Source organism: Phasianus colchicus, chromosome 4, assembly GCF_987193195.1.
Source record: "Phasianus colchicus chromosome 4, bPhaCol1.hap1.1, whole genome shotgun sequence".
NCBI classification, from domain to species: Eukaryota; Metazoa; Chordata; class Aves; order Galliformes; family Phasianidae; genus Phasianus; species Phasianus colchicus.
In genome coordinates, this window is record NC_143439.1 from 63094250 (window position 1) to 63120235 (window position 25986).

Below are 25986 nucleotides of genomic sequence, written 5' to 3' on the forward strand. Positions count from 1 at the left end.
ACTGCACAATAAGGTAAATTCACTAAGGATTTTTGCAGTCATCACTTTTAAAGATAATGAGAGAATACAGATACTAGTTTATAGACTGTAATAACTTGCATATTTCTTAGACTTCTAATTTAACAGTCAGATCATTTTTCCATTTAGTTCAAAGTTTTTAAGAATGCATTCTCATTTTCTCACAAAAAAAAAAAAAAAAAAAAAAAAAAGTTAAAATTAAGGGTAAAAATCATCTAGGTATTTCCAGATTTAAAATATGTATATATAGAGGGAGATAAATTGCAATTAGTTGCTAGGTGACAACATTTTTACCTGTTCTGTCAGAGTATTTGCAAAATGCTTTCAGCCAAGAACATGAATGTTTTAGGATCTCATCAACTTACCATCAGGTGAATATACACAAAAAGAAAGAAAATCATGCATGAGAAGAAGCCAATGCCGAAAACACCCACAAGAACAAGCTAATGATTTGGGAGGATGTATTAAATTTAGAAATGTAGATGCAAGATTATGAAATGAGATTAAATTGATTAGTATGTCATGCATATTGAGGGAGAATAACCAAAAGAAAAGATAAAACAGAGAGAGAACCATCACACCCACAGATTAAAGAGCCTTTATTGAGTGTGAGATGACAGCAGAAAAATACAATTTCAGGTTTCACACACTTCTTAAATGTTCTGAAGTTAGATGCTGGCAATACAGCTGGTAAAATACAGAGCAGAGCTGTAGGAACTGCGTTACCTGAAACAAAAAAGTTGCTGGAGGAACTCTGTGAAAGAGCATGGAAGTGGTATCAAGCAATTAAAATCACTGCATATACCTTGAATAAGTGATTACTGAAGTAAGATGCAGTGAAACATCAACATATGAAACCAGATATACAGAATCACATGAAATTTTTTCATGAAATTTTTACTTCTCCAGAAAGTTATTTTAACTCTGTACGAGAGCAAAACTAAATGATTTCGACATGTAAAAGTACTTTTTTACATAATGAGGACCAAAATTAAATATGAAAAGAATAATAAAATACTTTTGGCTTTGATTAATTATATACAAATTCAGTCCCTTCAAAGATGTGTTCAATCTAGGTGTGAAAAATAATAATTATAAAAATAATAATAAATTGAAATACAAGAGCATTTTTCATATGAAATGTAAAATATCAGAATTTATCTTCCAGACCTTAACCTCTATTTGTGACACTTCTACCACATTTCTAAAATCTCCTGGCACAGAACCCAATCCTTGTGCAATCTTTCAGCATGGTGGGAGCCAAATGGTACCACTGCCTTGCTGCTTGCAGAAGAGAAATAACGAATAGGGTGACAATTCCCAGTAGTTTCAAAACTACAGATACACGAAATCATATATTGGACAATTACTCCTTAGAAATAATTTAGTACAATTAGTAGTATCTTTCACCTACCAGTACGAATTATGAACCTGTCAGTTACAGGAAAATGATTGGATTCTCTCAGGTCTCCAAAGGGAGCACAAATCAGACAAATGATAAAACACATCTAAAGTTGCATTTAAAATAGCTCAGTACATTCGTGCCAGTTTGCTTTCTTAATTACCTTTGTTCTGTACAGAGCACCTTTCTTAGTCACTCTTTACTCCTATACATAAGAACCCCCATATAATTACGTTGCTTTAAGATTGTACTATTTTGGATTAGGAAAGCTTCTCCTTTGCTCTTAGTGATCATTATTCAAATCTATAGAAAGAAATTGGCTACTTTTTTGGAGCTGATGTCCATTGTGATATCAGAAATGTTTTTTGATTAGTTAAATGGTGATAATTTACAGAAATCACTGTGTGATGATTATCTTTTCTGATACCATGCTTTTAATTAATTTGACTCCAGATGTGATGTCTGATAATTCCCTCCCTGTCTTTAAGCCTAAATCTTAATAAGGCCATAGAAATAAAATCAGGTTTCTTCTCCTGACAAGAAATCAGATCAGTTTATCTTCACTGTCACTTTCCTTCTGTGAAAATGGTTCCTACTGAAACTCCTATTCTTTTCTTTCTCTTAACTCAAGTGCAATTTGTTAACCCTGTAGCTCTCTCACTGCTCACAAAACATGATATGTTTATATCTAGGCCTAAGTATAGGCTTAGGCTTGCTTACACCATAGTGGCCTAGTCAAAATGGGACACTGTGACTCTGAGTGGACATGCATTCATATCCTCTGGTAGCATCAGCAAAGAAGTGAAAGAATAAATAAGTTGATTCCTAGGTGTAATCTCTTTGGAGATTACTGGTGTTGAGAAATCAGGGATGCTGTGAAGCCTGCCTGCAGAGCAGAGGCTGCATTGCTACTAACTACACAGTACTCTGCAGCTGGAAATCCTACTCCCTCTTTTATAGGGAGGGAAAAAAAAAGGAAACATGCTTGCAAAAAATAAAAAAAGATTGCTTTTACCACTTATATGACCTAAATTTAGAGAAGTATAGAATGACAAACCATGATTCCAATTTTCCCAGGGCTCATGAAAACTTGATCACTGTAAAATATTAAATATGCTTCCACCATGTGTTTCATTCCAGAGTAACATCCAGGACTATCAATTAAATCTCATTGAGTCACCATTTGCTGGTTTCAGATTGAGTTGTGACTTGCGGGGACTGAAAAACAGTGGTAATTTATGGCTGAATAGTACTGGTTCATTTCAAAAGTAACAGAGCAAGTGCCACTATTTCTTGGGAACATATCCGCAACTCTTTCTTTATGGCTCCTTTAGAAGACAGTATTTCTGCTTTGATGAGGAATGCTAACATAACAGCAGTGGGGCATTTAATGCTGATCTCTGAGGATTACGAAATCATAATGTTCAAAGAACTATGAAGTTCTTTCAACAAACTTTAACTGCTGAGCTAATCTATCCAGTGATGAATTCAAACTCAATCTGAGATGAGATGGAACTAGCAGGAACTGCTTGTTCCAACATCTGTGCTGCTGTTCCAAGACTTCATCATAAACAAATATGCACAATAAAATCTCTTTATGTTTAAGAAATTATTTCAATTTTTTTATTATTATTTTTATGAAATGAGCACTAAGTGTATCAGACTGGATCTGCCAAACTAATCTTCAATTAAAAAATGAAAATATTTTTATTAATTATAAAATTGACTATAAAATTAATGTACCGATTATCATCACAGCTCAATGCAGCAGGGTTTTACTTCATAAAGAAATAAGTGAATTTTATTGTCCTTACATGCTACCTATCTTTGTGATAATTTCTGAAATCTTAGGTACCTTAAATAGCTTATCAGTATTTTTCCATGTGCAGAAATTATGGTGCCACTTATACACTCTTTAAACATAAGTTTGTTGTGAACGTTAGCATTTTACTACTCTCAGGAATTTCATGGTTATTCCCCACATTTGAAATGTCCCTGGATTAATCTTTCACAAAATTATTGCAATTCTCTGAACTCCTTCCTGTCCTGACATTTCTTTTTTTCTTACTGGCCTCAAAACTTCCAGTTCTCTGGGAAGAGCACTGTTGTTTCCAAACTGCCCTCAGGTCTGATCTTCTGCCATTAGCTTCTCTGTTCTACTCTCAACCTGTAAATAAATTGCATTCTGCCAGCTGAAAAAGTTCCTATCTACAATCTCATGTTTTCAAAAGCAAAGTATGATAAGTAACTGCAGTATACACAGACCAATGTTCCTTCCTGAAGCTGATTTCTTATCTCTGAGCCACCTAGCTCCCAGTTCACCCACCCCAGCCCCACTCCAGGTTTTTGCTTGCATGTGAAAGCTCGAATTTGAAGAAAGGAACATCTGGACTCAAATAAGTAATCACTTCTTTCTGTTTCTTGAAACTACCAAGCTGCTCAACCTTCACTCAGAAGAGAGATCATTTAGCAGAAATCAAAATGAACAATTGATCCAGTCACCAATAATCAAAGTCCCCTTCTATGAAAGACATCCTCCACATCCCCGAGCATGGAGGAACCAACAGTGAGGGCATTCATTAGGTTTCTTGTTGAATAGAAAGCCAAATCCCTCAAAAATGCTCACTGGAATTGGCCCACAGTTTTCTTTTAGCCAAATTCCCAGATGAACAAAGCTAATTTTTTGCTCAGTTACAGAAACCATCAGTGAATTCACGAAAAAAAAAAAAACCAAGAAATTACCAGGGAATAGCACTATGAGGTTTCTCCAAAGCATTCTCTTTCTTACCTTCCCTTCTGAGAAAATGCAGTTCAGGTACTATTTGTATTCTTATTTTTTAATGATTCTTTTTTTTTTTTTTCATGAATGCATCTTTGAGTATTCTTATCTTCCACATCATACTGCAGCAATGCAAGAATGGCAGTGTTTCAGCCTGACAACAACTTTCTTTCTTCTAAGTTCTAAAAACCCTATGTGATCATTTCAGTTGCTGCCCTACAGGTCTCATCCTATGAGAAATAACAAACAGTTGTTCCTTACTCACTGTGATATCTGTGGTTTCTCTCTTCACACTCCCTTTATCTAGAAACTGTTCCGTGCTTTTGATCATCTTCAACAACTGTCTCTGTATTCTGTATTTGAGCAAGACAGAAAATACAATATTCAAAACATGAATACACAGTGGATTGTAGAGAGACACTGATTTTTTCTGATTTTTTCATGATAGCTTTCCTATTGTTTAATACGCTGTCCTCCTTTTTGACTGCTGCTGAACATTGAGTTGACATTTATTTGAACTATCCACAATAATGCCAACATATTTTTTCTGTGTGATAATAGCAAATTTACAGCCCATTTTTTTCCTGTAGTTTAGTTGATTCTCCCCCTTCTCCTTTCTCTCATTATTTGAAACAAATAAACATTGAACTTCCTCTGCAAATGTGTCACAGGTCTTTCAGCATGATTACATCCTCTTGCTATCCTGCATGGCCACCTGTTGTGTTTACTAGCCAAAAGAATTTAATTCCATCTGTAGATGCTTTCGTTTCTCTCATCATTCTTTTTCTAGATCTGTGATCTTTCATCCTAGCCTAAATGTTTTATATGAGCTTCAGAATTACATTCCTATGCTTCTGAGCTTTTCTCCTACAATATCAGGATTTATAAGTGACAGAGCAGGTAATGTCAGAGATATAATAAATAAAAAGGAATATCAGGAAAGATCAGTATACAGAAGTGTTGTGTGAGGCTTCTTATATTTGAGATTATACATGAAAGTGGTTTCAAGTGAAATGAATCTGATTTCCCTCTTTGTAGCTGGTAACCTGAAGTAAGTCTACCAAAGTCAAAATTGTTGATCTCTGTGGGAACTGAAAGAAAAAAGTAGATATATTTGTAGGAAATTCACTGCCACCATACTGCCATCTCTATTACAAATTCTGAGATTAAAGAGAAGGGGAAAGAATCAATGCAATTTCTGCAGGAAGCAATAGGTTCAGTCATCGGAGGCACTGCTGATATAGAGACCAAAGACGACTACTATTACTGAACAAAAAATGTTGCCACCTAAGTTTTTAATTGAGATTGGAAAAATACCCTCCTCTCTTACTTATAGTTCCAGGTACATTGTTCTGTATGTCGCAATATTCCTGTGAAGGTAAAGGAGTTTTTCTTTTATTTCCCTGAGCTTTTTCACTTTAAGCAGCACATCACTTATTCTGCTACCTGAACTCCATTCCCTCTGTACATTCATTTTATGAAACACTCTTTCTATAAACAGTGATATACCATTCCCCCCCTCTTCTGGATATCTGCTTCATTTAATACAGTATGCTTTAATGCTTAGGAAAGTGATGTTCACAGGGCAGTGTCATTTTTTCTAATCCTTACTAAGAAACACTTCATGGGTTTTTTTTTTTGTTTTCTCCTTATAGATATTTCAGTAACATTGAATACCATAATCTGTGAGCATTTCATGAACTGTAATGAGTCCAGTATCAGCCTGGGAGATGCTGTAGACTTCAGACTGCTTCGCCAACCATTCCTTTCAGGCTCATAACAAAGTGAACAAGACTGTGAAAAATAAGGTAATTAGATAACAGCGTTTCAGTACTGTGAAGCATGTCATAAAAAGGAAAGAAAATCTATAACATTCAGCTCTTTGGTGTTCTGCACTGAAGTGCATAATAATTGCAACACATAAGACAGGTACTGTCATGTTCTGAATACACAACTTTGGAAATGCTCTCGTCTTCACAAGTCAGAGCAGACATTCACATTAAAATCCATTAACTTAATCCATTAAATGCCATTAAAAATTCAGAGGACGCTGGACCATTCAGAATCTCAGCACTTGCAGAAGTCTTGTAATAGGAAAACCTTCACAATTCACTAAAATCCTCATTTGTACCAGAAAAGCTTTCAACCACTAACACACCAAAGTTATTTAAAAATATTCTTTTATGGCATATTTTTATGCTTTTAAAAAGAATCTTAGGTCAAAAATGCTTGGCTGTAGCACAAGCTTATAGGTTAGCTATATACACCTGTGGACAAGTCACTTTAAATAACATCTTAACTCACTTGTGCCATATCTGAGCACCTCTTTCCTAGACCTATTTCGATAGATTTGTAGGTAAAGATCAGTTGTGGGTTGTCATCTCTACTTGCAAATGCAAGTCTTACTGTACAGATCACAGGTTTTTCAGAATTCTGGTGCTATATTCCTTCTTAATCAAACAATCTTCCTTCTTATTGCTCTCAGCATTTTAACTAACATTATCTGCACAATTCTGGCACTTCTCTTTCCCCTCTTCCAAGCTGCCGCATTCCCCCATATCCTCTCCTGTTAAAAAAAAAAAAAAAAAAAAAAAAAAGGCATACCGTTTTAGCCTGTATGTGCCATTTAAGACTAAAACAAATATTTTCATCTATAACACATATATGAACTCCTGCATCACTTTTACCCCTACAGAGCCATCTCTAAACAGAGCCCTGCACAGCTGATGTCTCTGCATAGGAAAGGTGTGAAAGAAAATAAGTTCTTCTAGCAATTACACAGTCTTTGATTAAAACCAGCAGCCCATGTCTAATATGAACATTTATTTAATGAGGATGAAACTGAAAAGGGAACAATAGCTATTACCTTTTAGCTAAACATACTGGCAATATGACTGCTTTCAAGCTATGGACTGAACCCTTTCAGTTATACATTTTGCTGTAGGATTTTTATTGCTTTTTTTTCCCCCCCAGTTAGGATTGTGATAGAAAATGAGCATAAAATGTCACTGAATTAGCCCACAGACAGCTAATGCAGAGTACTTTCTTCCATGTTGTCTGTTAAAAAAATTGTAGCACTGCTGGTTTACATGATGCTGTGAATCAAGCTTGTACAAGCCAGCAGTATTTGCTTTGTGTTAGCCATCCTTCCTCAGCCTACAGCAACATTTGTTTCCCCTTATTAAGGCAGCACCAGTTCCAGATCTTGACACTCCTCTAACAACTGTGTGGCTTGTTTTAAGCTAGAAAATCTAAACTCTAAGGAATATAATTTTTGACTGAAGAGAAAAGCTACTCATCTATTACCTGTGAGAGCACTACACTGTACAGAACTGCTAATTCAAATAACAGTTCACTGTCAGTGCAAGTAACATAATAGGAATAACAGGAGCCACCCATTTCATTAAAATTCATATTATCACAGAATCATAGAATGGTTTGGGTTGGAAAGAACCTTAAAGTCTTTCTAGTTCCAATCCCTAGCCACGGGCAGGGACGCCACCCAGAAGATCAGATTGCTCAAAACTCCATCCATCCAACCTGACCTTGAACATTTCCAGGGATGGGGCATCCACAGCTTCTCTGAGCCATCTGTACCAGTTCCTCACCACCCTCATTGCAACGAACCTAGGGAACCTGATTTAGTAGGGAGTTTGGACTAGATGATCTTCAGAGTTCCCTGACAACCCCTACAATTCAGTGATTCAGTTATCTCTTGTTCTGTCACTACAATCCCTGATAAAGAGTCCCTCTCCATCTTTCTTGTAGGCCTCTATAGGTACTGGAAGGTCTCAATGAGATCTCCCTGGATCCATCTCTTCTCCAAATTGAAGAACCCCCAACTCTGTGGGCCTGTCTTCATAGGAGGACTTTTTCAAATCCTGACTCTACCTGAGCAGTAGTATGGCCCAAATACACTAATGTATCGTGATACCCATGAGGAAAGAAGGATAATAGTTCTCATCAACATTAGCATACACAGTAATTACTCTCTTTAATACAGTAGTGTGATTTTTATTTAAAAATGGTCCCTGTCTATACATGTATTAAATCTCCGAAGCAGTAGTTAGTAAAGCATGAACGGTAAATTGTGTAGCTCAACTTTGAGGCTGGCCATTTTTCTGCTCTATTGAAATACGACGAAGTAGAGAGATACGGAGAGTAAATGTGAAACACTGTAGTAGGAGGAAAGAACTCTGACAGCCTTATTGATTCCCTGTTTCTTCTCATCCTTTTGTTATCCAGTCTTGAGAAATCTAGTCAAAGGTGCTTAAAATTGCAGCAGGTTCCATAATACTATAGATTTCTGAAGTTTACACTATAGCTGCAAAACCAATTTGCTTCCCTCTCCCTATACCATCTGCTTTTCCCTCTCTTTATTCCTCAGGGCACAATTGCTAGTATGATATCTTCAATATTCTGCACTACAGATATGAAGCTAATTCTAAGCAGGATATCTGGGGGTGTTAATGAACAATAAAGCAGTTTCCTCACATAGGTTGATCTCACATCTACCAAGTCCAGCAAAAAAAAACCCACAAAACTGTACCTACTCTAACAAATCCCACAACAATACTCCAGATTGGAGTATTTGGGAAAGGAAGAATAGGGAGAAAGCTCGTGATGACAGGAAGGAAGATCCAAAGTAAAGATGATGTTACTTGAAGGCACAGCATTGTGTTAAGGTTTTCAGGACTATCATGGCAGGAGACAAAATGGATAAAAATTGGCTTCCTACAGATTTTGCTTTCAGAAGCTCAAATTAATCCACTTGCCCTTCAGCACAATCCTTGCCCTATTAACTCTGTCATATCTGTACAAAAATAAAAGCATCAGTTTTTCTGTGACCTGGAAGCTATGTAAGTACTTAAGGGTCAACTGTACCTCTGTCAGATTTAGTGTAATGTTTCTCAAAGCCCTCCCACTCCTGGACACAGGCAGTCTGTGAGGCTGTTATGAGCTAAAGATATATCTTCTCACATCTTTTTATCTTTCTGGAAATGAGAGAAAATGGATTACAAAGAGGAGATACCTTGGGTTCTTCTTATACCTCATTAGAATTGCCTTTTAAACAAAGGTTTGCTAAACCTACATGAAACCACTAAAGTAATTGAGATGATCCTGAGGGCCAAAACTGACATGCAACACTTAATGCCACTGATGTCAGAGTAGTAAAGAACTGATGTTGTAGGGAGAGAACTTCAAGAGTGGCTGAATTTAGAGGGAAAACACAATTCAACTCACGTTTTTCTGTGAAACCAAACACTTTTGTCAAGGGAACCATAAAAAGTTCATGAGATTAGGACTGTGATACATTTTCATACAGTATATTTACAGAAATGAGGAATATCTTCGACCTGAGGTTATTTTGATGGAGGAATTTTCTACTTTCAAAAAGCATGTTTCATACTTAACACCAAAGGTCTATCTCCTGACAGCACTGGGGGGCTTTGGCTATTTATGGACTCAAATATTCTTGTTTATACTAAGTCTTGTTCAGAAAAATGCTTATTGTTGAATAGCCCATTGTACTCAACCTCCGAACTGGAGATATTGGACAGCACTCTGCCACTCCTGTTCAGCCATCAAGAGCAGCCAACTTTGCACTAAAGAAGGTAAGTCACCATCCTCTGCACCCAACATGTGGGGCAGTAACCATTTGACCCTTGGGCAGTAGGGACCAATTTTATATTAGGTCATTACAGCTATTTTTCTGCAGTGACTGCACCTGTTAATAACTGTTCTTTGACAAACAGTAATTAGCATGCTGAAGAGCTTGACAGGCACCTAGAGAACTAGCATTTTTCTTTTCTGTCTGATGGAGAGGACAGTAAGTGAGTTGAAATCTTCCAGACATGATGGAAAAACAAAGATGCAAAGAAGGAATTTTAAAAGGTACCAGGGAATTATAAAAGGCACAGCAGTGTAAGTGATCCAGTAGCCATCTCCAAAAGGCTCACAGATCCATCCAAATGAATGCTCTAAGCCAATATGACAGCAATGAAAGAAAAGGCCGTGGAGGGTCTTCTCTGAACAGACCTAATTCTCAAAGAAAGAAGCAATGGTGTTTTAAAAACACTGTATAAATGCACCTGTTCCTCTGTCTGCTTTCATCTACTGAAAAATCCTTGTGTGTTATGTTAGCTTACCAGCCCATCTGGATCTCTTGGAGGAATGAAGCTCACATTACAACAATCCAGGGGATCTCTGTTAATGAAGAGAAGAGGTAGTTGCATTGGGCTCTCCATTTCTGAGCTGACATCCATGTTGTCACACTGCACTGCCAACCTCCTGCTCCCTCTTCACACTTTTTTTGTGTGTGATTTTTTACTTTTGCAGTAGTCTGATGTTAGCAAGTTAATTCGTTTCCATGATTCATACAGTTAACAAATCCTGCAAGCTGGTATTTTGATTTTTTTTTTTTAATGCAGACAGAGCTACAAAATAATACGTACATAATAACAAGTAGTAAAAAAAAAAAAGATTCTAAATGCTAAATACATCCTGCATTTGCAGCTGAGAAACCGATATCTGGGGCTGCTCTCAAAAGTCCTGCAAACACTTAAGCAGGTACACAGCTTTATCCAGGTAGACTATCATTTAGTGTGCACTCACACTACTGTTTGTATTCAGAGCAGAGGAAAGCAGTATACCTCCTAGTTGTCTCCATTCACTCTGCGTTGGTTGACGTGGTTCTGGAGGTGATCTGTGCTCCTTCCAGCTGTAACAAAACCTAATACAGCTGTTAAGTCCAGGGGAGGAGAGAATAGTCAGCCTGATCAGCCCTCCCTGCCCACTCATGGTGGGAGTACGAACCTCAGACCCAGGTCTAAACCTCTGTTCCCCACCATCCTGTATCATCTGCTCATGGAAGTCCACCTGCAGAACTGGCACCAGCAGCACATCTCTGGCTGTGCATGCAGATAGTGATAACCATAACACCAACAAAGCCTCTGGACTGCAAAGCAAGAAATTCATAATTCCAGTTTGAGTTTTGCTGGAACAAAGTTTTTCTGAGCTTGGATGGAGACTGGCACCAATATTTGTCATGATGAAGACCAGATTTCAACTCCTGACCTTGATTTCTTGCTTCTCAGGCTATCAGCACAAATTCACAGGTCAGGAGAGAGAAAAACTGCACTTAAATACTTGCACTGTGTGCTCTGTTCCTTGTCACTTCACATTCTGTGTCCTATTTGTCAGACCTGCCCACTGCTTTGCTTTTTCTTTAGAGCTGTTGTTGCAACAAACCTTACAATATTGTAAAAGTATTGTTACAGGAATATTGCTGGGATGAAAAAAAAATTATGCATCTAAAAAGCAGCAATATACACAAGAGTAAATGCCAGCATTAATTATGCAGAAATATTGATTTTTTAAAATTTATTTTCTGTAGTCATGTTTTCATCCTTTACTGTTTGAGCAGTATTTCTGAATTTTGAATTCTCATAAGAGAGACATCCTAACCATCTTTTATGCAATTTTTACTGCCATAAACAATCTAATTACACACATCAGGGATACTCATGGCTAAAGATGCAATTGAAAGCAATGTCATTAAAGTATTTTCCTTTGCATAACCATTTCTTAAATGAACCAAGTTGTAGTTCTTATTTTTAATTTCTGGTTGGGTCATACAGGCTAAGGCACGCAGGTAAGAATGAAAGTGGCAGCCTGTATCATCTTCTACATATTTTGTTGCAGAAGAGAATTGATATTTTTATTGTTTTCCTCAGATCCATAACAAATGGTCCACAATGTGGGTAGTTTGCCAGCTTTTGCACCAAGTTGTCAGCTAGGTATTTTGCCTCACTGTTCAGGGAAATTGTATATAGCTGAGATATGAAGAAGGAAAAGTCTTGAAAAACAACATCCTCATTTACATTAAGGTGAAATTAGCACCTGTAATGCAAAGCACTTAAGGTGTAAAACTCATTTTGCCTTATGGAATTACACTGAAGTCAGTTTCTTAAAAGTCTGAGTCCTACTAAATGCTGAAGTGGCAATCAGAAGGCAAGAGTTAGCAAAGAACTAACGAACAGTAAAATAGCAAACATAAAATCCAGTCCTGGATCCTAACTTTCATTTTAAGAAAAAAAAACACTAGAATCAACAAAGTGATAGAAAATTATTACTAATTTAGTTTCCTCAAAGTAACACATCTACAAAGGCACTTTAAGGACTGCAACATTTCAACTCTCTTTCCTTCTAGTTTGAGACAGTACTTCAGGTTCAGCTCTTCACACTATTTAAATCCCAATCCTGTTTGCCAAAAGCAACTCTTTGGACTTAGGTAGTTTTCACACCAATATTACAGAGCAGAAATTCATTTAATAGCCCAGGAGACCTCCAGTCGTCTTCTTTTTTTCCCTCTCCAGTTTAACTGCATGAGTAAGTGGACACTATAATCAAAAACCTGCATCACAGTTTGCCTTTAAGCTATTTGAGATGGTGAATAACTGAGAAGTAGCAGAGCACAGACTGCCACCATAGAAGAACTAACCTGCTAGTAGTTCAGGCATAATTTCTTTAAAATAAGGGCATTATGGAATAAATTGCTTGGGGCTCTCAGGCAGCAAGGCAGTCAAATAATATAAATCAGCTCCAAAGAGTAAACGGGGCATTTGGAAGTGGGAGTAACAGCAGAGTTTGATCGCTTTTGTTAGATATGTCATTTAAGTTCATGATAAAGAAATGAGCTAATCTGAAAGAACACAATAGTTACTGGGGTAGCAGAAGGAAAACCTGGGGATGGGAAAGAGGAAAAGAAAATAACAATCCTCCTCCCAGTGTCTGGCACCCAACTGTGAAACAATCCTGTTTAAATACTGCCAGCAGCCAGCACTGCAGTCTCCAGATAAAGATAACTTGATTTTGCATGCCTCTTTTGCAGGGGGCAGTTTTATGCTTCCTTGCTCAGTTCTCATCTTACTGGAAAGCTGAGCTAGGGGAGGAGATTATGTTTGTTTGGGTTTTTTTTTGTGTGTGTGTGTGTGTGTGTGTGTGTGTGTGTGTGTGTGTGTGTGTGTGATTTTCTTTTGTTGTTTGGGTTTTCTTTGTCAGGGATACAGGGGTGTGTGGAGAGTTTGGTCTATTTTCTATAAAGTTTGAAGTACTCTTGCCCTTTCATCTCTGTCATCAGATCTCTCAGGGCATGGTAAATTACCTTTCTGACTGCACAGATAGGCCATTTGGTCATAGTCAGATATACTTGTCATCTCAAAAATTTGACACCTCCTCAGATGAGTAATGAGTGGGTGTTATGGAGAAATCAGGCTTTTTACTGCATATGGAGCTTGGTCCAAAGCTTCAGTAAGGAGCCACCCAGGGAAAGGCAGTGGCACAGAAAGCAAATAAATTCTAACTGAGAAACCATCTGAGACGCATCCAAATATTTGAGTGAGTTGAAAACTATAAGAGAGATGTATGGACATAGAAAGGAGAGAACCACATTTTTTATGACAATATATGAACGTTTGTACAAAGTAACATATTTCCAAATCCTAACTAAGCTCCTGCACCATTAGAAGATTTTTTTCTCCAGTTGTCAAACTTCTTTTTTTTTCTCCTATCAGTATATTCTCTAGGCCATAAGCTGATTCCCTTTTGTCTATCCTTTCTAAAATAAGTAAAAATTACTTGACATTCTTTCTGTTCATTTAGTAACTTACAATACTGGCCCCCACGCACTGCTTTGCAATACAGCAAGGGCATTTTTTTTCCCAGACTTTTCAACTTGCTCTGGACTTTAAATGACCCCGAAGTCTGTTTGTGTTGTTTGTTTGGAATTGTACTTTTCAGAAAATAATGTGCTTTGGATATGCCAGTTTCAGAGTGAAACTCTGGGCCACTTTAAAATTCAGACAAGCTATATTCAACCATAGTTCTTGATCACAATCACAGAACACAAGAGAAGACTCCAAGAAAGAAAGGAAAAGCTCCAATGCTTTATTTATAACCCAATGGGTTATTCTTCTCAAACTCACACAGCCCATTGCTGCCTGCACTACCTCCTTCCCAGGCCTCTTTTCCAGCTTCTGTTTTTCAGCACCCGGACATCTTATATCTTTTTCATGAGAAATGCAGCACTTAACCTTAACTCTCCATCTCTTCCTAGAGTCCACACTTGACATATTATCAAAGGAGAACTGATATTAAAAGTGAAATCCTAAATTACATTCTCTTCCTTTCACCCACATGCTCATATAATTACTTAAGGACTGGAGGAGGAACAGGATTGCTGACACACAAGACTCTGGTGCCAGCAATCATGATAAACAGCCCCACAACACAATTGTGGCATCTAAAATCCTTTCTGCTGCTTTCCACACCTCTCCTTTCCTCGTCCCCAGGGTGTGCAGCTAAGTGCTGGCTGAAGGCTGAAATGTAACATTAGGAGATGGGTGTCATGATGGAAATTCATCTCACTGGGAATTAGAAGAATCCACTTCATTCAGCTCTCAGATGCAAGGAATAAAATGGAGATAACTGGGTCACACCCACAAGGACTGTGCAGCCATGCAAAGGCATTTCTGGATAGCCACTGAGTTATGCTGTAGTTGTATGAGAAGATAAGTAGTCACAGCTCAAATGCTAAAGAAACAGATTACAAATTGTTATAGTTATTTACTAGTTAGCAGAGAAGACCTTAAAAGCAAGTATTTATGGGGAAGAAGCGTGCTGGCTGGAGCATGCTGTTTCAATGAGTATTGCACACTCAAGGAAGGATGTACTTGAGCCTTGAGTACAAGCAGAATTCAGACAGAAAGTATCTCTTTTTCCTTTCCCCTGAGATGAGGACGTGCACAGAGCAAGGTCCTTTCTTCCTGTGAGCCTCACCCTTGCTTCTGCTCTGTCTGCACCATACAGAGCACTCATTCCTGTCTCGCTCCTTTCCCCATTCACATTTGTCCCTTATGTGCTGCAGGTGTTGATACTGCCAACGCAACTTCTTCCATCTCTGTGTGCTAATAAAAGGAGAGAGAGAGAGAGAGAAAAAAGCAAAATGAAGCCACTCACACTGAAGATGCAGGAGCAAGAGTTTGGGGTGATGGATTCCCAGTTGCACACTGGTGCTGAATTCAGGGACCAGAGCAGATCCTGTTAACTAAGATCTTTTTGCAGAAAGTCTTTAAAAAATATGAATTTTAAAGAAGAAAAAAAAACACCACAACTCTTCCCCCTGTCAGTTTATCAGTTCTAAAACCTTGAATTCAATAAATTTTAACATATTGGAAATACACATCCAATCTTTCAACACAAATCCCTTCTTCAAAGCAACATTTTCTTTTCTTATTTTTTTTCCCCCCTCTGTGGGAGGGGAAGGTGGGGGAATAAAGTTAATTACAGTTCAGATTCTGAAGTATTTAAATCTTATGTTGTATGCTGACAGTTTGTTTTTCCTTTGGATTATTGGCTAGTGAGACTTCAGACCTGCCCTTCACTTTCAGACAGAGCCACATTTTAATTACTCTCCATTTGAAAACGTTAGGCAAAACTTTTCCTTCCAGGATTTCCCAAGGAAGTCACTGTAAGGCAATTGCCAAAGTAGTATTCGTTATTCAGATTGTCTAGATGAGTCCATGCTCATAGCGAGGAGCACTGACCATCATTAGGCAATACCTATCCTCCTGTCCCTGCCAGGACTGCACACGGAAAAACAAATTGACAGAGATATTTGAGATACCATGGTACAAAAATAAACTGCGTAAAATTTAATTCTCCAGAGATTATTTGCTGCAGTTTTTGTCACAGTAGATCCAGATGAAGAGAAATTATTTATATGTGCATGTTTTACATAAGCAAGTATGTATAGGTTTGTATACCTGATTTCTTTTTGAGAGGCCCCCATGGAACCAGGAGTTTGATTCAATGATCATTATGGGTCCCTTCCAACTCAGAATATTCTATGGTTCTACATATCTACACTTTGTATACACCAAGCACTTGCCAGCCCTTAAATTATACCACTATAGAACAAGAAGAGGTCTACATTTTTATGGAGAATTGACAGCAAAAGTGATTGTAAGTAATTAACAAAGCAATCAGGCTGCTACTAGCTTAGAGATTTTTTACACTTGCAATGCGGAAAATGAGTCTGTACAGGACACCAAAGAGCCTGGAACAAGGAAAGCAATTTGGATTTACAAAAGAAAGAATGGCATTTATGTGCATTGACAGAGATATAGCAGCCGCTAACGTGCCCCTGGGCTCATGGCAGCTTGCTCTATTTGAACACCACTGCATTTTAAGGTGAGAGCGAATTTAAACAGCATAACTTTACAGGCACAGCAGCTGAGCCTGATGCTATAATTTGCTTTGGTTTGCTGCCACAATGGGATGGAGTCCCCTACCTTACAACTTTGTTGGGAGGCGGGAACTTTTGCTTTCAGTATTTTGGATACTGAAAAAGCAAAGTCTGCAGAAAGATATCAGCTGATGAGCCTCCCCCAGATTAGATCATGATTGATTTTGTATTTGTTTTGTGATGGGAATGAAGAACTCAATTTAAACAGCAAGGTCCCTCTGGGAGAAGACATATGAACATAAACTAATAATAATAATGATAATTACATCCAGCTGGAATTCAGATTCCCTTCTGAGCTCCATCAGCACTGCTCATTAAGTGATGTAGTTACAGCTTTTAACTTCTTCAGTTAGGCAGCAAATATCAGCATTACCTCAGGAGTATCTCTGGATATCATTACCTCTCCAGGACACCATTTTACCCCGCAACATTTCTGAAACGTGTGTAGTTGCAAGAAAAGATTTACAGCTTTTAATTTCAGATGTTCTTGTGGACTAATCTGCTTTAAAATACCTGATACATCTTAGGCATAGCAAAATATTAGGAATGTAAAATAATCAGCTAGTACTCTAATATTCTCACAGCCCTTTTTAGTTGCTGGAAGATATTTGAAAAAGAGAGTTTCAAGCATACTTTTTCCCCTAATGCAGCAAGAAAAGCTGTGTGAAAGTAAATATGAACTCTCAAGACAGAAGTGATTATAATTACATATTAATTTGGTCTTTTTTTTTTTTTTCCCAAAGCCAATAACAGTGTTTCATTGCTGTAAGTACACAGCAAGCATATGAGTGCACTGTGGAAAAGCTTCAGCTTTCCTGGCAAAAGAAATAGATACTGCTAGAATCAACCCATGCCCAGGAAGATGACCAGATGGGCAGTCTTCCAAAGCATCCCATTGCTATTTTTCCAGCTATCCTTGTTATGAAGAGAACAAACATGCAGGATAGAACTGGGACATAATCTATGCAACAGCTTTCTTAGATGTCATTTAAGCTTCCACTGAACAGAAAGAATGAAGATGGTAAACACAGTATTCAGAACAGTTTTTTTCTGTGTTAAGATTATCATTTTCCTATTATTTTTATTATTATTATTATTGGTTGTTCCAATTAATTTAGGTAATTGCAATTCAGTTAAAATGAATTATTTGATTCTGAGGAATATAAAATAACGTTAAAAAAAATCATGGCACTGTTGGCTGCAATCCAGCACAGTTGGGTCTTTGTGTTCTGATGAGGAAAAATAGTGCTATGGTATTAAATTCCACTGAATTGAAAGCAGTAATGAAAATTCTATGAACAAAGCACTTTTGTTTGGTCAGAAATTTTAAAAAATTAAAAGGCAAATCACAGATAATTTTCTCTTCACATTTTTTCATAATGTAAAGCTGAAGAAAACGTTATTATCCTCAAACATTTTATAAAACTTCTTGTTTTCTTCAAAGAATGAGATCTCCAGCCCTGGAGCCATTTTGCTTAAAATATTGAAAATCCTTGGATTTGTGAAATATTTTAAAGTGGCTAAATCTTCCAGCAATACACAAACATATATTAACTCCAGATATATTAGACATTTAGGTCTAGTATTAATATATTCTATACTACAAAGTTTCTGAGGCTGCAAGAGCAGGCAGACAAAAATCCAGGACGTGGAAACCTTCAGAGAGACTTGGATCACCCTTGACACAAACCTTCTCACTCAGTATACCTTCATTTTTTGCCACAAACTTTTATACTGCAAACTATCTTACAGATAGAAACAGCATGATGGCTGTCCCACAGTGCATCTCTGGACTGGCAGTGACAGTCCTTGCACTTTCATAAGACACATTGATGAAAGAAGAGAAATACAGCGACACTGAGCAGAGTTTTGAGTGGTGAGCTGGTTACTTGAATAAGCGGTCTGAATAAGCTGCTACAGAAAAAGAGTCTAAATACAGCTCCTCTGAAAGTACCTGAAACAGCCCCAAATTCCACAACAACATTTCTTATTGCATTTGTCTTATAGTCAGTAACTGCTCTTATGTATGGAAACAGTGTAATGTACCTCAAGACTTGTACTATAGTGACTTTACCTTCCCATTCTGAACAAATGAAAAAAGGGAAAACATCCCTCCATATAACCTTTTTTTCTTCATTATCATAGAAAAATCCACAGAAATAATTTAAAAGCCAATAAATTCTTTGAAGTAAGAAATACTGTTTAAGAAAGAGAAGTTGGCAAAGTTTCCTACAGATACTCATAGTTCCTATAGCCAAGAAACCTTCCCAAGTACTACAGGACATCTAATCTAGAAGGAGAAAACAGGAACCAATGGCTAAATTGGAACCAGACTCAAATGCAGATGAGATATCAGGCAAACATTTGTAGCAGTAACTTTGTATTCTGCCTTCAGTTCAAGATAAGATGACTTTCTGGAGGATATACCTCAGAAAAACACAAGTTAATGATTGAACAAGGGGTATATTAAGAAAAAATTAATGCCAAAATAAGAAGATGTAAAGATCCTTTCTGATCTTCTGGTCTATTATTTGTAACATCAAACATATCAAATTAATATTGAATAGTCAACGCCATCCATTTTGGAGGAAGGTGATCTCATTTCCATGGCAACATGCAGGCAAGCCAATAGATGTTCACCAATTCTTTCTTGGATTCTGTATATCTGTGCCCTGAATACTGTGTGACCTTTTCATTTAGTTCCAACAATTTTAGGAACTACATAATACATACATAAGCCAATCAAATCTTCTCTTTGTATGAAATGGAAGACGACCTGTGCATTTTTGCTTTTTTCTTGGGATCATTCTTTTCTCTTTTGTGATTCATAGATTCCAGCAGATGCAGCAAAAAGTTACATAAAAAGCTTTTTAGGGTAATTATGTCTTCAGCTGGAAATTTTGACATTTGTGATCTCTCTCTTTGATTGCTACTATTAATATCTCCTTAGCAGATATGATTTGCCCACTGCTGAGAGTTAACTAATTGGTAGAAAAAGCTATTCAGAGTTGCAAAAGTTTTTGCTTCTTTATTTCAGTTTAACTGATAAAGTTGCTCAGGATCATTTCATTTCTTATTAACAGAATATTCAACAGACATGACTATGACTAGAAAAAAAGCTGGTATTTTTTAGGTAGTGTCATACTTCTAGGTAGTATTTAAGTGTTTGTTTGTAGTGTACAGTTCTTTATATTAAAGCAGTGCCTACAGCTTCAGAGAACTTCACCATCCTATTGCTTTAGCAGTGGAAGAGGTACAAAGTAACTGTCCTAAAACAATAAAACTGATGATATAAAGAAATGGAATGGAGAATAAAAATACATAAGTAAAGCACCTGTACTGATAGACAGCAAACTGATAGAGGTCATTGCATCCAGCCACACATTAAGAATGGCAGTATTATGAACCTAACATCCATAGTTCCATAGACAATCTACTGAGATAATCCTTTGGCACTGCCATACACTCTTTACTATTTAAGATTCTTAGGTTGCATCAAGGTACTTGCCCAGCATTATATAGTAAGTCCTTGGCTGAACTGAAACACTTGCCAACACATCATCCTGCTCCAAACAATGGCCTAGGTTAACCTGTGATCCAAAATTCTTTTTTCACCAGTTTTCTACTATCTTCCATATTCAACCTGCAATTCTGCATCAATTACCTTTTCTGAGTTTGTAAAGCACTGCCTTCCTCAAAAAAAAAAAAAAAAAAAAAATCACTTCAATGGGTCACTTCAATGAAAAAAAGCATTGTAGGAAACTTTCCTTAAGAGGCCAAAATTATAAAATTGTCAACACTTAATATGAAGCAGCTTCATTTCTCTTTTTTTTTTCTTTTTTTTTTTTTTTTGAGAATAAATTCAACTCTTATTTGACCTTTTCATACAAAAATTAAGTTGCCCCTGTTATAGCATTCAGACAGTGAGTCTAGCAGATGAGTATTGCTTTTGACTAAATGCAATCCATATGGTGCAGTTTATTTCCACATGCTGTGCTCTTTATGTTTCAAATATACCACATGATGGTTAGAACACCTGATTAGCATAAACAAGCAGCCTTCTTCCTCTGCCCTTCCTAGAAAAAGAGCCTCTATGAAGATATCCTTCCTTGAGTGCACCACTCTTGTCTAAAACTGCACCTACTCTACAGTTTTGAACTGTTCATCCTCCCCTTAAAAACAAATACTTGAGGGAAGAAAACCACTGGATTGTGACTCATCCAAGCATAAAGTCCTAAATACTCATAAATATGTTAGCATGCATTTAAATCACAAGTAGAACTGGTACAGCATGTGAACCGGTTAGATGTGACATGGCATATCCTTTTGCTAGCACAGAACTTTATTACTTTTTTTTATAGCTGAAATGTCAGCTTCTTAATAAAAGCTATGCACCATGGATATGGTTATTTATTTATACATTCAGGAAAAATACAGATTTCAAGTCCAGCTTCACCACTGTATATTATTTTTAAATAGCAGCTCTTTTTCTTCTTTAGTCTCCAGAACATCTAGGCTTTTCATCATGACCATCCTCCCTTACTCCTCTCATTCCCAAAACTAGCAAAAAATAAAAAGTGGAAATAGAAAAAGAGATATTTCAGTAGGGGGAAAGAGGCATTAGTGTACAACTCTTGGGACTAAAGAGGGATCTAACTGTTACTCACATGAGAACAAAGACAGGCCTCCATTATCAAACATATCAGATTCTGCCCAACTGGACCCTGAGACAAAGCTAAATCCCCTCCAGTGCATCATGAAGCACCTTGGCCTGAGGCTGCCAGGTTCAGCATGCCATGAGCAGCAAAGCATCACCTAAATTATGAGCTGCACCAGAACTTCATAGTGTCCTGACTTCAGGTTCAGAGGTATATAACCAATCACCTCTAAGCATGGAGTAATAAATAAATCACGATTCATAATTTCATTGTCAGAATGACATGCATCACTTTTTAGCTCCAAACTGAGGGCTGAGGATTATCTTTTTCTTCATACACAGAAACCATTAGCAGTGACATCTTTATAAGGCTCTGCAATATTAGACGTCCCACCCCAATAAAACTCCTGTTGAAACTATGTTGACCAGGCTGGGAGAAAGGTCTGCCTTCATCTTGCACCTCAGAAAATTCCTCTGAACATCACTGAATTTGTATTTCAGTTGAAAACCTATATGACCTTAGAGGAGTTATACATGTATTTATTGGTCCTTATCCCAGAATGTTTTCCTTTACTTCATTTCCCTAACGCTTGAGTTAGGGCTGGTTAATAACAAGACATTAGCCAGTCCTTAGCTCTTTTGACAGCCTTGATGGCTGTTCGCAGTCACAACAGATAGCATCTCCGATATAAACCACCTCATCAGCAGGAAGTTAAAGAAACACAAACTCAGGGTAATTCAGGTCAGAAAACGACTGAATGCAAGACTAGGTTCAAATGCAAATCTTCAAGGAAGTTTTCAACAAGTTCAGAGTAACACGTCTCTCACCTGCAGAGGGTTGAACACAGTTTAAGGACCCAATGTCACCTTCTCACCAGACCAGCAAGGAAATCTCTGCCCTTATTTTTGTAACTGCTGCCTTGGTGCTGTTTAGCAATGCTTTCACTTCAGCAGGAGAGCAATCACTCTCATTAGATGTCAGAGCGAGACAGCAGAGCGCTTTACTTTGGAGTACAGCATGCAGAATGATGATTAGAGCCCAGGAGATGGGCAGAGCACTCATGAAGTGAAGGGCTTTCCCTTTTGGAAATTAAGCAACTGACAGATGTTAGAATATTATCAAGCATATACAAGAGCTCAGGCCCTTTTTACAAAGTTCATTGCTCTATGCAAAATCAGCTAATTCAAGGTGGAATTGAAAGGCGTATTTGCATGCTGCAATATAGGTTACTCCAGTTTATCTCATGTAAGTGCTAGACTGGAAAAGAAGGTGCCAATGATGACCTTCTAAGAATACTGGCCAATTAATCTTAGCAGCAGAGTCTTTTAAATGTCAACAAAATCCCATCCACGGGGACATGCCAAAAATGTTTTGGACTTCTGCATAAGCTAACTCTGCTTTGCAGGCAGTGCCTTCTTCCACATCAGAGCAACAGAGAAGCGCTGCCATCATCCCTTGTGAAACAAGCAATTATTAATCAAGTGTGAAATTTTATTGACAACAGCCCGTGACGAGAATGAAGCTCATACACAGAGCTTAAACCATGAGAGACAATTAAGTTGTCTGCTTTGGTCTCCTGTATATTTAGCGAGCCTAAAGAAAGATGAGCTGCAAGTCATGAAAGACGAAACAAATTCTGTTGACTGCAGTAGCAACTGCTTCTTTGGGTGTGAGCAGGAAAGAAGTACCATGTTGAGACAGACTTCCCATTTTGGGGGAAACAAACTGAGTAGAAAAAAAAAAAAATGGGACTAAAAAAAACCCAGAAGAGTAAGTAGTAGGACCTTCTCATTTCAGAGGAGTTGGACTAGATGACCTTCATAGGCCTTTTCCAATTCAAATGATTCTATGATCCCCAGTCCTTAAGGGTAGGGCTTTGACTCAGCAGAGGACAAGAAGAGACAGGAATAAAAGTGATTAGAGAATACATCCTGCAATACCACATCTCATATTTTTCTCCTACTAGTAAATACTCTGTAACCCTGGGAAAAGCATGTATCTTATCCCTCTTTTAACGCAGGCATTGACAAAGAAGTCAACAACCACAACAAGATGACAGCAAATTGTATAACACTAATACACTCCCACCAAAATTGCTACCCCAAGAATCTACCACTTTTACACATGCAGTTACAGCATGAACTTGTGTTTGAAGCACAGCATCTTCACCCACAAAGCAGAAAACAAGCTAATTTTGCTTGCACACTTCATTCTGTGTGACTACTCCTATGAGAACAGACATTATTGTTGAAAACACAACCAAGAAGTTACAATCAGTGTAACTATGGAAGAAGCCCTGGATGAGAAGATGGTATCTCAAGATCAGCAAAGTAGTTTAATACATTTGTCATATTTACTATTTGGGAGGATTTGCATTGCAAGTAGTTACAGTATCTTCTTCTTAAGTCTTGTTTTCAACATTGTAATTTCTCATACTCTTACGATCTCACTTAGGTTAAATTAAATATCTAGCTAAACAAAATCTAGTTAACAAACTCTTTGTGTCGAGGAAACAATATAAAACCATTAAAAATCGGCTCTAATCTCTCCTTTGCTGCCATTTACCAGGGTATAAAGTAAAATTTGGGGTTGAATTGGTCCTTACCTGGAACTTCACTACTATGTAGAAGACAGGAGAAGGAAGACCTAGTTCTGCACTTACCTTCTCCTTGTATAGTACTCTCAGCCTACTTTTATAAGGGTGAGGAAAACTTCATTTTTTTTTTTTTAATCCCCTTTACCTTTTCCCTCTCATTACCATATAAGAAAACCTTTCCCCTTCCTCAAAAAAAAACCTGAGCCTTATCTGATTCCATCAAATACTTCTTCCCCAGCTTATTTATTATTATCCCAATTATAACATGAAATAGTTTTCACTTACACCCAATGATGTGTAAAGCCTCTTCCTCCACACAGACTAAATCTAATCAATATACATATGGAGACAAACCAGCAGTTCTGGGCCTGATAGCAGTCAATGACAATGAGGAATAGGTGACAGGTGGTGAAGGATTTGGCACAGCTGACTCCAACCCAGTTTCCTGGAAGGTATGCAAGAGCACTGCAATCTGGCAGTGTAGTGCCTAGCAAGCTCCATTTAACAGAAAGCTGGAGCTGTATCATCTCCTCTTCCAATGCTCTCCCCTCTTGTGAAATATACCTGGTTGAGGTGAATTTCCTACTCCATTCTGTTATGGAGTTAACAGGGTATTTAGTAAATCCCTAGTTTCCACAGAGGAAAAATAAATATAAATTAAGGAAGGCAGGAGTGTAAAAGAAAAAATCTTACATCTCAAGCAGCTAGAGAGCTTTCTAGTCAGGAGTATCTGCTGAAGTTTTGTCCTTGATATAAAAAAGATCTAAAATGATTTCTCCTTCTTAGAAACCTGTCAATGTGGATACAGCAAAGTAATTTTTTTTTCCCACAATGTATTTCTGTGTAAATTATAGCAAGTATTTTATCTCAGAGCTAAACATGGTGTGTTGTGATCCAAAGTACGGAAGAGATAAAACAGTACTGAGCTACATGAAGTACAAAAACAGTATTACATTCCAATCTAGTCAAATAAGTAAAACAAAATCTAGCATGGAATTTACTAGTTCCCTATTCTCATTAAAAATAATTAGGCATGTTAACTTGATTTAACAATTTTTTTCCATCAGAGAGAATAGAAATAATTGAGAATTATTGCTTTTGATAGTCTGATGTTGTCATTCACAACTGAGATTTAGGTAATCTTAAATAAGATTTCATTTGCTATACTATACGTAATCCTAGTTTCTGATGTTAAAGAAGGATTAATTGAAATAAACACAAGGCAGATAAAAAGATATTGATATGCTCAGAATAACCATCAGCTCATTTCTGAGACAAAAGAGCACTGTTTGCATATCCTTGCAAATCTATGGCTGCAAGACTGACTACAAATACATCAATAACGTAAAGATCAGGAAAGAAAGTTCTTTCAGCTTAAGGATACTGATGATGGAAGAAAAAGATGAGCCTAAAATTGACTAAGTGTGAATTAGAAATGAAAAAAAGCTTCCTTAACTATCATTAGTACCTTTGTGGTCTTTCTAAAGAGGTCCTCCCTGACATCTCTGGGATTGAGGGTCCCTCGTTATCTTAATAGGTCTTAAAAAACTGGACCCTAGGATGCCAGATGTTTGCCCTTTGGAATCTGCCACTGTTAATTTATGGATTTAGGAAGTCTATAGCTCAGTCTTGGCTTAGAGATCTTGAGCTAAATGTCCAAATCAAAAAGTAATGAGGAAATGGTTGGACTCTGGCAATATTTCTCCTTTGCAGCAAGCAAGAACAGCAGGGCCCCTCCAGGCACAGGCAGAAGGAAGCAGTTGGTTCTGAGAAACCATGAGTCAGCAGTGAAGCCCTTAACTTAAGGCGTAACTTTAACTCTTTCTTTAATACATGCCCCTAAGCAACAGCAGGCACAGTCTAGACATTATTCTCTGTCCTGTTTAGTAACCATATCAGAATGTATTGACTCTTTGATTATTTCACCTAATTCCTGAGGTTCTTTGACAAAGCACTTAAACTGCTTAGTTTAGGTGATCTGTACAGAGCTATGGTGACAGCATCTGACCAGCCTTTGATATTACAGCATGATTGTAAGACTGTTTAGCAAGCAAGATTTAATGTTACCAGAAGATTCCTTTGTTTATTACATACATTTCCAAAGGAAAGCAGGAAATTATTTTTTTCCCTAAGTAATAAATAGATTTCTAGGAGGTAACAAAAATATTCACGTTGAAGCTTACACAGGTTGAAAAAGGGGAAAATAAATTTGGAAAATTCACCAAA

General features: G+C 37.3%; 1 long non-coding RNA gene across 3 annotated transcripts; it reads right to left on the minus strand.

Annotated features, from left to right (window-relative positions):
* Window positions 1-610: 610 nt before the first annotated feature.
* Window positions 611-23835, minus strand: LOC149918295 (uncharacterized). Of its 3 annotated transcripts, none has more exons than XR_016466525.1 (5): window positions 23770-23835; window positions 10349-10406; window positions 5877-5993; window positions 4465-4552; window positions 611-744 (listed from the first exon to the last, which is right to left on the minus strand). It is a non-coding gene; the product is annotated as an uncharacterized LOC149918295 (long non-coding RNA). The 3 variants fall into 3 exon arrangements; XR_016466526.1 differs by lacking the exon at window positions 611-744 and adding an exon at window positions 3207-3587; XR_016466527.1 differs by lacking the exon at window positions 10349-10406 and having other exon boundaries at window positions 23770-23833.
* Window positions 23836-25986: the final 2151 nt, after the last annotated feature.